This window comes from Pygocentrus nattereri, chromosome 3, assembly GCF_015220715.1.
Source record: "Pygocentrus nattereri isolate fPygNat1 chromosome 3, fPygNat1.pri, whole genome shotgun sequence".
NCBI lineage: Eukaryota > Metazoa > Chordata > Actinopteri > Characiformes > Serrasalmidae > Pygocentrus > Pygocentrus nattereri.
The window spans coordinates 17,029,430-17,042,447 of record NC_051213.1 but is presented as its reverse complement, the minus strand read 5'-3'; the positions used below and the strand labels follow the sequence as shown (position 1 = coordinate 17,042,447).

The 13,018-nt window shown below is 40.5% G+C and overlaps 1 protein-coding gene across 1 annotated transcript in view; it reads right to left on the bottom strand.

Annotated features, from left to right (window-relative positions):
• The window catches only part of ldlrad4b (low density lipoprotein receptor class A domain containing 4b), a 90,162-nt gene that overhangs the window by 76,863 nt on the left and 281 nt on the right, over positions 1-13,018 (bottom strand). The window lies entirely within an intron of this gene.

Here is a 13,018-nt window from a genome sequence, read left to right as displayed (position 1 = left end):
CTTGGTTTTTCTTCTACCATTCCCGTTCCATCATAACAAATCAACCTGAAGCAGTGACCGATGCTACATTGCTAAGGCTCATGTGTTAACCACCGTAGCCTTTTTTTTCAATACAGTAGGTGGTGCACCAGTGAGCGCAGGTACAACTTTTATATTTTTTAATGTATTTAGTCCACTGTTTGCTGCTCACCTCAAGTGGCATTCTAGTGATTTCTAAATAACAACATCCAACATTAATTCTACATTGCGTAGCAATGGCAAACCATGAGTTTTAGACCTCAGCTAATGAGTATTACTCCTCAGTTTAGTCCTCAAATCGTAAACCTTGGGCACAAAAATGAGGAGACAGAAGGAAGGGGGGAAAGCTTATAAAAGACATATTTACCTGGCATGTAGTAATTTTACTGTGTATCTTTAGGAAAGAGGCCTGGAACAGAGCTGCTTTCCAATTTTAGCAACTAACCAAAACTAGGTTAGACTACTGGTTGGTTTTATTCAGTCAGAAATGTATTTCTGCCTTCCAGATGGCCCTGACAAAACTTTTTCCTTCACAAAATTGATCCCATCTATTGTAAACAAAACTTGATGGGTGATTCCACTGTCAGTTGTCAATTGTGTTAATACAAGGCATTAGGCCTTTAGTCAAGCTCCTAAAGTCCTAACCACTTGTGAGAGCTTCCTTAACTGCATCTACCTCAATACCACTCAGAAAATGTCCTGATTGGACAGTTTCAAGTTTACTGTTTCAAGAACTTTACCATTTCGCTCCCAACCAAAACTTAATGAAAAGTTCTGTGACGGTCATATAGGTTCAGCCCTCGCCAACAGCTGATGCAGCCCACTAATAAGCATTTTCTTGTCGAAATACTGGAAATGAGGCTATACTGCAGTACACGGAAAGGTAAGATTTCTAGGCTTCGTGCTATGCAATGTCTCAGGCTGTAGACATTGTGGAGTGCAGCGAGGAACAGGTGGGTCAGCAGCAGAGAGAGAGGAGAGAGTGCGAGAGTCCTGGTGATTTGGTGAGGCATGACTGACTGTCTGGCTGCCAGACTGGAAAGAGAACAAAGAACACCAGCAGGAAAAAGAGAAGAGGAAAGGATGCCAATGAAAGAGAGAAGGAGAGAGAGGGGGTAAAAAAAAATAGAGAGAGAGAGAGAGAGAGAGAGAGAGAGAGAGAGAGAGAGAGAGAGAGAGAGAGAGATGTGAAGAAGACACCCTGCCGAGCCCACTCCCCTGCCTGCAGAAATCTGAGTTCTTTATAACCTTCACTAACTAAACACATGCATAAAGCAAACTCTCCCAAAAGATCTGCTTTGAGTTCAGCACCAACTAGATACTTTCACCTTCACCAAATCCAAAACCAAAATAAAAGAGTTGGTATGTTTTCTGATACTGGAATAACTGTAGATATGAAGACCATCATTTCCCAGGCAGCTCACGGTACTGTATATTTTCAGCTTTTGAGACTCGTATAAAAGAAAGTACTCGCTGTACTAACAGGGTATTTTAAAGGCTTTCTGTAAAATCTTTGGTATGTGCATGGGCTGTTATTTTATCAACGTATTAAATAACCAGCCATTAAAGTGCTGCAAATATCATTTGAGAGGCTCCAATCTGTAGTTCGGGGTTAAGAGCAGTCAATTTTCAAGGCCCCGTTATTTCTCGTTATTTCTATGTGCACTCAGGCAGCACCTTTTTTTAAAAATAAATGAAATAAAATACCAAAATCACCTTGACTATCAAAATTACATATTTATATCACTTATGGTGATGACCAAGGATGTGCATATTTATTTGGTTAACCATTCAATCTATTCGAATACTGAAGGCACTAGTCGATTATTTGTTTATTTGTAATACTGTTTTGATCCCACAACCGGGGAAATTCCATCTCCGCATTTAACCCATCCATGCAAGTGAAACACCACACACACACTAGGGGGCAGTGAGCACACTTGCCCGGAGCAGTGGGCAGCCCTATCCACGGCGCCCGGGGAGCAATTGGGGGTTAGGTGTCTTGTTCAAGGACACCTCAGTCATGGACTGTCGGCGCTGGGGATTGAACCGGCAACCTTCCGGTCACAGGGCCAGATCCCTAACCTCCAGCCCACGACTTACTAGTTTAATTTTATTACAAAAAAGACAAAAATATACACAAACTCAGTTTTATGCTTTAACAGGGCTATCACATATCTGCAAGTAAGTATATTATAATCACACTTTGCTGCTATGAAACATGAGTGCCTTAACACAAGCACACTGCCATCCCTATTGATGACATCAACAAATCTCAGAAGCCCTAGTGTGAACCTGGCCGCACAAAGCTGAGCTCCAATCTGCATCCTTTTCTGGGTGAGGCTGAAACATAGAACTTTTTAAGGAGTGCGCAAAGTAGGACAGGTAGTATAGTAACAGCATGTGGAAAGGCCTTGTGAAAGCTCCAGCACTGTCCCTGCCTCAGCCGATGACATCAGAAACACTGTTACGGTCTACTGCTTCACAGCCAGAGATACAGCCTGATACAGGACTACTAGAGAATTCTGCTCAGCTCCCTCTGAATAGCTCCACCAGTAGATGTTTCTTATGCTGTATGGTTCAGAGTCTGTATATTAATTTGGGCCTTCACAGTTAAAAATCCTCAGTGTGGGTGAAGTCCAAAATTTGTAAAGATGGAGGAACATAAACTCAGCAAGGGGCATTTTACTTACTACAGAAGAATTCAGAATGTCATGCCACTTAAAAATAAATAAATAAATAAATAAAAAAGATGTGAAGTGCCATCAGGGTAAATTGTAGCAGGCTACACTCAAGAAGGGTTTAAAAAAAAAAAAAAAAAAAAAAAAAAAAAAGAACATCTGCTGTCATGTACAGTGAAATGATAACGTTCATTTAACATGCAAACTAGTATTAAGTTCTACAGTCCGGCATTTTCCGATGGGGATAGGAACGATAAGTCAGCTGTTGGATGTAATTAGGCCTTTGGGTCAGCTAAAGCACTATTAGTTGTGCATGGGGAGCGAATTAAATTAGTACTTGTTATTTTAAGTGTTGGAATCCACAGCATCAATTTGCATTTCTACTTCTCCCATATCAAGATTCCAACACCTTTTACCTACCAAAAAATGAACTGCAGAAATAACCCTAGGTTATATAAATTATGTGCAACTGTCATGTCTGTAAGTATTCCATTATACTCTGTGAAAAAGGAGTGTTTTGTCCTCGGGTATGTATGTTTCATGGGATCTCATAATGAGAACGTCTGGGCACCACCATGAGAAATGTTTGAAGAAATGCTTGGATAAACGTGGGGAGGCAGATTTATTAGGGTGAGAACTAATTAAATGGGAAGTTCTTAAACCAACTGTACACCTGAAGGCAGAGATTAAAGTCAGCAGTGCCCAATGACGACAGGCCTGCTGTTATCCCTCGGATGTCATGTAGGTTATCATCTCTGGAAAAAACCCAAAATCCAGCTGAGTATGTAGATGTGTGTTGCGTATGCAGAGACAACTAACGTTGGGTAAAAATAAACAATATCTATTACCCAATTATAACCAAATATTTTTCCACTATCAGACGTCCAACAGATCACACAGACAACAGACAAAACACAGCTTTAACGTCTTAATGCTTACACCACACCTCCTTGCTTTATATTATGTTCACATTTGATTAAGGAGGTGTGATCAATGACTACATGACAAAACTATATTATGGTGCAAGTCCATTGCAACTCGATTCATCATACAAAAAAAAAAAGCTCTCATTGTTCCGTGTCAGAGAGAATCACATTCCTCCTGAAGGCAACCCATATCTCCCTCTCTCTTTCTCTCTCTCTAATCAGCTGTTGAAGCTCCAGACAAATCAATGACAAGCCCATCAGGATGCCTCCCCATAGTGTCTAGACGGTCAGACCTTTTCTGCTCGGCAGTCTGCACCGGCACACGCAACAGAGGTCACTGAGGTGAAAGCACACATGACCTACACACTGAGAACAATGCTCAAAACTGTAATCAGTACTACTACATAGACTCAACTATCAGATAGTAATGTACTCAAAGCTAATCATTTCTTTCTGCACTGTTTATTACAGGAAACAATTAAAAATGTAGGTTGCACTACAAAGAAAGAAATCCTATAAATAAATATCAGATGGTGTCAGCAATCCCATTGATTAATATGACTTAGAAGAGCCAAGTTAAAAGAAAAACATACTTATTATTTAATGTGGCATCAGACCCATTTGTCATGTCAGAACTAAGTATCCTACGTACCCTAAAAAAGACTTTTGATCTGTAAAGTTGTGGTGTAATGTGTATTGTCACTTCAGTACAGCATCAAAAAAAATAAACTTACCATTTTTTTTAATTGAAAAATAAGCTAGCAAAATACTATCAAAAGCTTAAAAATGTATTAATGATGTGGTGATTTCCGATGGAGCCTCCCTTGCTGTCTTTAGTTGAAATCACAGCCAGTGGTCAAAACTATGCATCTGGGTCCTTTCCATCAGTTAAGTGGACAGAGTGTGGGGTTATTTTATTCTATGGTGTTATTCATGCACCCATATAGATGTAGGCAATATGACAATGTTGTATTATTAGTGGGATATAATTTATCACAATTCACTTTGCTGAGCATATCGCAGCCTACTAGTAGTAGTACTACTAGTAGTAATAGTGTTATTGAAATTATTGTATGTGGCACAACAGGTTCTATTTAGTCTGTTGCAACTTATTAAATCTCAGAAAAACTAGAGATCATGACTCATATTGTGGATCATGACAATGTCTTGAAGTATCATGTTTTAATTTTTTACCATATTGCCCACCCGCACATCTACAGTCAAATGACCGCACTCTTTTCTAAAGAACTTATACATTCTAAGGGTTGCGATTCAGAGGCCTATTTTCTTGAGAGGGCCAGCACAGTAGATATGTAAACTTATTTATCTGATGTAATAAGAGCTCTGTAGAACAAAGATATTGACAAAATATCAAAAATCCAAATCACACTTTGCTCTCAGAGTCAAAAATTGTATTGAACCTGATGTGTACCGTTACATTTCTATTATCTTGGGAAATCTTAGTCTTAGATCTTCAAATGTAGCCAATAATATACTATAACTAGCTTCAACCCTATACTGCACAGATTATTTATTTAGGTTAAGTTTGTTCAAGAATATTCTGCTTTAGCAGATGTTTAATACACTAAACAGGAGCGATTTTCTTATCCACCCAGATGAATTTGGGCTAGGACTACAGACTGAAATCATGCACAAGAGTGTGAGGAGAACACTGCTGCATTGCAGTGGTGCTGATGTCACATGCCACAGAATATAAGGTCATTTGTTACTGACCAAACTCTCCTTTCCAATTTCAGTGGATTGGTGGCCAATGACTGGAAATAAAGTATGAAATGGTCGGTGTAATTTTACTAAGCGTCACAAGGTTGAGGTGTCTGCCATGTCCTCTTGCCGAGCTGCTGTCAAAGGCACGCTGCATTGCACGGGGCAGCAGGAAGAGGAGGAGGAAGAGTACTGCAGAGTGCTGCAGTGGCCAGCACCAGGCCAGGGATCTCACGCACGCACACACACACACACACACACACACACACACACACACACACACACACACACACTGGACTCTGCAAACACATTCCCTAGGGGTGTCTACTTCAAGGTCTACAGTATAACAGTTCTGAACACATTCCACCAAGACACTGGACTTCAAGAAGAAAGGATCTATAACCATTCTGGAAACAGGCAACGTAAGCCTGTTCTGGTAATAGAATCCCATAACCTGGGTAACCGCAGTAAATGGTTAAACTTGGTCTTTTTCCTCTGGTATTTTCACAAAGGTTATACACACTGAAGTAAATGCAGATGCAAATAAAGTGACTGTGTGAGTGGAATAATGTCTTTGTCGAATCAAATAATAGCGTAGTTCAGTAAAAGTTGTGCTTGTAGTACAAAGTCATCTAATTTGGCCACAAAACTTTAATATAGTAAGAATGAATGGAATTGTCACACAGTTTACTGTCCAAAGCCGAAGCTGTTTTGTCCGATATCTGAAACCTGATGCTGTGGTCCAAGGATGTCAACTCGATTCAGATTGCTTTTACAACAGACACTGACACAGAGCAGCTTTAAAGAAAATCAGTCAGCAAGCCAAGGGTGACAGTGGCAACTAAAACTTCAACAATAAGAGGAAGAAACCTTGAGAGGAACCAAGACTCAAAAGGGGAACCAATCCTCCTTTGTCAACAGATAAAACACATGAAAGCAGTATGAATAAAGAAAGGAGAAATTACAATGAACAATGTTTTAATGTCCTCAAACATACACTATAACGTACCCGGCTGATATCTGCCTGCAGGGCTCCCACACTAGCCCACAGCCCTGCAACTTCCGAAAAGGTCCAACCAGCTCAGCTCAACAGTCTGCATTAGAAGCCCATCACATCACCCAGCATGTTTAACAGTTCAGTAATGTTCACAAAGTCTCTTTCAATGTTTGCATGAAATAAGCAACAATATTTTTAACCTGGTAGTAAATATATTTTCCTGTTTATAGGAAGTAACTTGGTAAACCATCATGGGTACAGGTCTAACTGAGCACCTCCTTTGGCAAGTTTAAAGACCAAAACATCCATTCTGTCCCATCTCTACTCCAAAATGAGACTAGGTTAGAAGTGAGTGGGTCCAAGCCTACCACTGTGTACATAACCGATGCATAAATAACAACTGATGCACACACAGACACTTAACAGAGCAAGGCTTACACAGTGATGTTTGCTACACTTTTATTAGTAAATGTATGATGCAGCAGGCCTGTGCAGTTCGACTCTATGCTCAGAGGAGAGTCTGAACACACGGTCTCGTCTCCCGCACTGCCAGGGAGCAGGATTAGAACACTCTTCAGGGCCCAGTGAGTTTCCATCTGTCAGCCCATAAGAGGAGGCTGAGCACGGGCCCTATCCCTACGAGCATGTCCCTGCCATATGGCCTGCCTCTCCAAGTCCACTAGTAAGACAGGGGAAGACCTTTTATCACAGTATCTTGGGATTCACATTGAGAAGCATAAACTTTAAATGAAACTATATTCAAACTTTCAGCAAACCAAACAGACCAATGCTATATAAGAGATGGCATGATACCATTGCTTTCTAACACAGCTCTAATTTATGTTCTTTTGAAACTGCTATGTTTTAAAGTAAATTTTTTAACAAAAACACTTATGGTAATGTACTTAAACTCACCATTACCCATGATGAAGAAAAACATGACGAACAACATGTTCACTTTCACTTATACAAAATGAATGAAAATGTCAATTACAGTGTAAATGTATGCAAAAATGTGACTTCGTAACCATTTAATTATGACTTATTGCAATTAGTGCATTATATATGGCTTGCTACTCTTTCTTATGTTAACGTTTGGCTACCTCTGTGAGCCTAATACCAACAGAGTGCCATCTCTAGTTTAATAAAAAGAGCATTTAGGTACCAACCTCTCACAGCTGCTTCTACAAAACTCTCTTCTACACAAATCTAATTTCTCTCATGCTCATATAAAGCTGTTGTACTGCACAGTATTCTAACGTGCGTGAAAGTTTACTACCTTGTTGTATCACCATGCAATTTTCATGCAAACTGGTGACAAAATATTGACAAGTCCAGTCTCTGTGTTTCTAACCTTGCACTAAGGGGTGTTGTACCTGGAGCCCCCTTGCAGCCGCCATCTGACATTTTCGATGCCAGAGGCACGATGACATCAGAGGCATCGAGACGGGCTGCTTGGCATGTGATGTCAGACGGACAGACGGTTCTCTGTGAGACAGGAAGCTCCTTCCTATGAGCAGAGAGTGTTCCGGGAGGGAGTGGGGAGGAATCTCAGCAGAGATTGCTCTCATGCCAGGAACACAGACTAGAAGCTATTGTGCACCATGGCTTTATCTCAAATGTCAAGCAGTCAAATATTAATATGTGGGGCTCAATTCAATCACATCTCTTATATGCTTCAGTACTTTCTTCTATAAAGCTGCAAGAAAAGCTGGATTAGCTTTACCTGGGGAGGTACTGTTATTTAGGTAATTACCGACAAGATCTGTGACTTTAATCCAGTATGAATCTGCATAAGAACGTACATAGTCTTTACAAGTCTGACAGTAATGATTCTGGAGTAAATGACCTTCTGTAATCTGGGTCTCCCTCTGTATTACTAGTCCTGTTCAAATTGACCTTCCTGTATTATAATAACAATTCCTGTCAGGCTGTGCCCTGCATTGCTACTGTCACTGAGCATCACACCTGTAGCATAAGACTCAGGCTGCAAAGATATCTGCAATACCACCACAGTAGCATGTCAATGGCAGCTGGGCACATCACCATAACTACATTTTTTTTTTTGTTCGATTTCTTCGTGAGAGCATAGCTAAGAAAAGTACATTTTAAACCAAAACACTAACTGCATTGCTGCTTGCTTTGTATTAGTAAGTCAGACATGCACAGCAAGCATTGCAACAGCACTCATGCACACAAACAATATAATATAAACAATATAAAAGCATTGCAGCTTCTGCCACCATGCTGCTTTAATTCTGGTATAAAACAAGTCACTGCCTTAACCTGTTCTTCTTCTTCTTCTTTCGACTGCTCCCTTTAGGGCAGATGCCTCCATCTTGCCCTATCCATTGCCTCCTCTACTTTCACACCAACCATCTTCATGTCCACCTTCACTACATCCATAAACCTTCTCTGAGGTCTACCTCTTCTCCTTCTACCCAGCAGCTCCATCTCCAACATTCTTTGCCCAATATATCCACTATTCCTCCTCAACACATGTCCAAACCATCTCCTAATTTAACATTCAAGGGTGCACAGCCTACAGTAGGCTATGCAAAGTTTAACCTAACCCAAGAGAACATAACACAAATATTATATATATATATATATATATATATATATATATATATATATATATATATATATATATATATATATATATATATATATATATATATATATATATATATAAATAAATATGTTATTCTAAACCAAATTTCAAATCTTTGCATGTCTGCTACTCTTACTAACCCAGCTCGAACAGTGCCAACATTACAAACAAGACCACCAAACTACAGCACCCTTGCTTATCGATTTAGTCTAAGATCACAGACATAATAACTAAGGATTGTACACAGAGAGGTGGTGTGTGAGAGGTGGACATGCAAAGTGCCTCACATTATACACGCTGTTTAGGGTTAGAATCCAAAGTTAAACACATGACAGTCATTCATCTAACCACAAAGGCTTCAGCATGCTCAGACAGTACAGAGAGTGCTTTATGGAGACAGGTACGGTGATGAGCAGCCAACCTTAGCCAGCCCCTTCAACCCTCAGCAGATTGATCATATTTCTGACACCACACTCCACGTGCCACTATAGTACACTGTTACACTTGGCTCAGAGCCAGAAGCGCATCTGTCAGCCACTGCAAAAAGGCACCTTAGCCTGGTGCGAGAGAATGACATCACGAGAGCAGTACACACCAATTCCTTTAACTGGGGAATATCATTTTGCCCAGTATGCTAAAATCACACAAAAAAAGTTACCTTAGACAGCATTTCATGTAACTAATCGCCACACCCTGATGTGCCTTGATTCTGTGTACATTTTTATGGCAAGTAAACAAGCGTTTTAAGTGACAAGCACTTAAAAGCACCCAAAATAAGATTCCATAAGATAAGGTGTGCAGTGTATGTTAACATTTGAGTGTGGGTGTGTCCATAACATACACCCATCCCTGTACCTTGCCCAATTTACTGCATCCACATGCCTAGTTCTGACTGTTTACAGTGGTTTCCACAAAAGATGGTAAGTGTGAGACACTCAGCAGAAACCAAAGTGTGTTTCAGCAACACATGTTCAAATTTCATATATTTGGAAACTGTTATACCCCAAGCATATATGGACTGGGTACGATCGATCAATGGTGGTAAAATTAGTCAGAGTTAACTTTTCATCATTCAATTTCAGCCACTTTCCCAGCACTATGAAATCTAAACCAAGACTAAAGTATTTCCAATGACAAGTCACCATTAGTAGTGCAAGGTAATCCATGAGTATTTTTAAAAGCAGCCTGGAAAACTGGCCTATATAAACTTAAGATTTAACAATCAAGCATTGTAGGGATTTCCAGAGATTAGGTTACAGTGGATCTGTGTGTGCATCAATACAGATTGGTGAAAAACAACCAAGATGGTGCAGACTGTGAATATGTCCCATAAGGCCCATACATTCAAATGCTAAATGCAATGCTCTAGATGGACAATTGTCAAAAAGTAATTGTATGCAAATCTATAGGGTGCTTCGGCTTGTCTTGCTCACAATCATGCATTTAGAAATACAGTAATTCCAGATGTTTCTGATTTATTCAAGCTACTCTCTTACCAAGACTATGCCAAACAAACACACTGTTTTAGATTTAATGTCTCCTTTAAGTGGTCTATTTTCTTCCTTTAGCAATTTTTCTAAGTTTTCTAGCGGTTCCATGAACAATCCGCCTTGCCAGGTGAATTTTCAAAAAGGCATCCGAAACATTTGAACTATTTAGATGGTATCTAAATATCTAAACTCCAGAGATGATATAAGCAGGCAGCAGGTGGTGTAGTACATGCACCTCAGGCCAAAGCAGCAGCTTGTAAAAGGAGAGCACTGTTGCATTCTGTCTGGCAGTACTCGACATGGCCATGTCTATGTACCACAAGTAGGCCAACGCCTGCAGTGCACAGGAAAGGGCACAGTGAGCTGTGTCTGCAGCCATGGCGAATGCTGGTCACGACAGCCCCAGGCAATGCACTCAGTCCAAGTTTGGACAGAGTGAGCTGGCAGGCCCCCACCTAACACACACACACACACACACACCAGACTCACACTCAGGCTCAGTGACTTGCAGTTCTGCCTGGAGTCTCATATGTACCACAGTCAGAAAAGGGAGAAAAGCACTAATAACAGGACACTTCATTGCAGCATGTTTTAAGCCAACATTCTGAAGGTCAGTGTCCTCAAAAAAGTTGAGTTTTAATGTTACTAGAGGCCCAGCCTGACTTTGGCTGGAGAAAAAAAGCCTACAGGCTGGGTTTTCCCCATGTGGCAAAAATAAAGTGCATTGCAACATTCAACACTATTGTTATCACGGACACTTTAAAATCATGAAACTTTGTATTTCAGGCAATCAAGCAGCAGTTTCATTAATGACATGATATCCAACAAAACAGCTGAAAAACCAGCACTCCACAAATGAACAAAGACTGCTATCCCATTATACAAATATCCATCATTCTTTTCTTTTCTTTTTTTCTTCTTTTTTTTTTAATGTCTTCCTAAAACAGAAATACCCACAATGACATTTGGAATACTAAATGTATGTTTGCCTTATACATGAGGCATTTTATGAAATATCATAATCATATTGTAAACCATGGTAGGTTGTGTAACCATCATGCCTACATACCTTGACGGTATTTGTCCACATCAGTGGTTTGCATTTCCAGTCTGGGGAGACCAATACACTGCAGTTTTGTACTTTCCTGGTCTCACTGCTCCAGACTGAACTACAGGGTTATTACTGAGGCCAAAAGAACCTCAACATTACAACCTCAAGATTCAACAATATTGGTGGTATTTGTACTCTGCTAACGTTATAACAGAGCTATAACGTTAGCTCTGCGTGCGTAAATCAACACTGAACAATAAAGTAAACAAAACGCTACACAAGGCAATAGGTGCAAAAAAGGAAGGCAAGAGAAAAACCACACGTGTTATAAACTGTTACATAGAAAACGTATAGGTGTAACACAGTAATGACTGTAACGTTAAACTACATCTGGATGAGTTGAGAAGCGCAAGCAGAGCAGAGTGATGTCAACTTCAAGAGCAAACAAAACGCAGAAGCTACTCTGCCCATCTTATAGACACTCAGGGCAAAGCTATACTGGGTTACACACCGGTGGGCAAAGGGATCCCTGAGGTGTGAGCCTGAGAGAGAGTCATCTGTGGCTACGACTGGATGGAAGGGGTCGGCGGAGATGAGGTCAACACAGCGCGCACGAATTACTGCTGAACTACCAAGAAATGAATATTTAATTACGCCATCATTAACGACCACATGGTTTATCAAGTTAGCCACCAAACACAGTTTGTAAAGCTGATTTTGATCAAGTTCACTGCGCCAGACCACACTGACGGCAAACGCCGCTCTAGCTTAGCAGAGCAAAGTCACATTAGCTGATGACAACATGAGCTTTTTTATGCAAACTATTTTTCTAAAGATTTATTGCTGTGACGTTTGCAAACTGCTGAAGAAAATCCCAAGTAGAGTGAGCTAACATGGTTTAGCTAACTAGCTAGCTCAAACAACTTACTAAATATAGTTATACCAGCGGCATTTTAGGTTCAGCAGCGGCATTCCTGCCAGTCAAGTTAAATTACATAGCGTATTTGGTTATTCGCCTCGGGTTGTCCATCCATAACAAACACCAAACATTTTACAAGCTACGCAGGCAGCTAAGCTAGTCAGTTAGCTAACTGTTTCAGCTGGCGAGGAAAGAAAGCAGAAACCGTACAGTACAGACAGCTGAGAGTGTTTTGCTAAAGGACTTTCAGAGATTATTTTAGCTTAACGGCAGCTCACTCAGATTCTCGCTAGCACTGAGCAAGTTAGCTAGGTTAGCTAGCTAGCTACTCATATGCGCGTTTCTTGGTTGAAAAGAAACCGTTAAACACGACTTGTAGCAAGGCTAGGTTAGATAGACGTATGGCCCTTCACACAGCCAAACTGAGCCTGCCTGTCTGTCTCAACTCCCAGCCGTGGAGCATCGACAGCGGTTAGTTAGCTTTCTGGCTACCTAGCGGTTAGATGGAAAAGTAAGACGGTGCCATTAACTTTTCAGCCCGTCTGAGGCAGCTCCTCATATTCACATCATCACCACATATCAGCACCGCTTCACGACTAA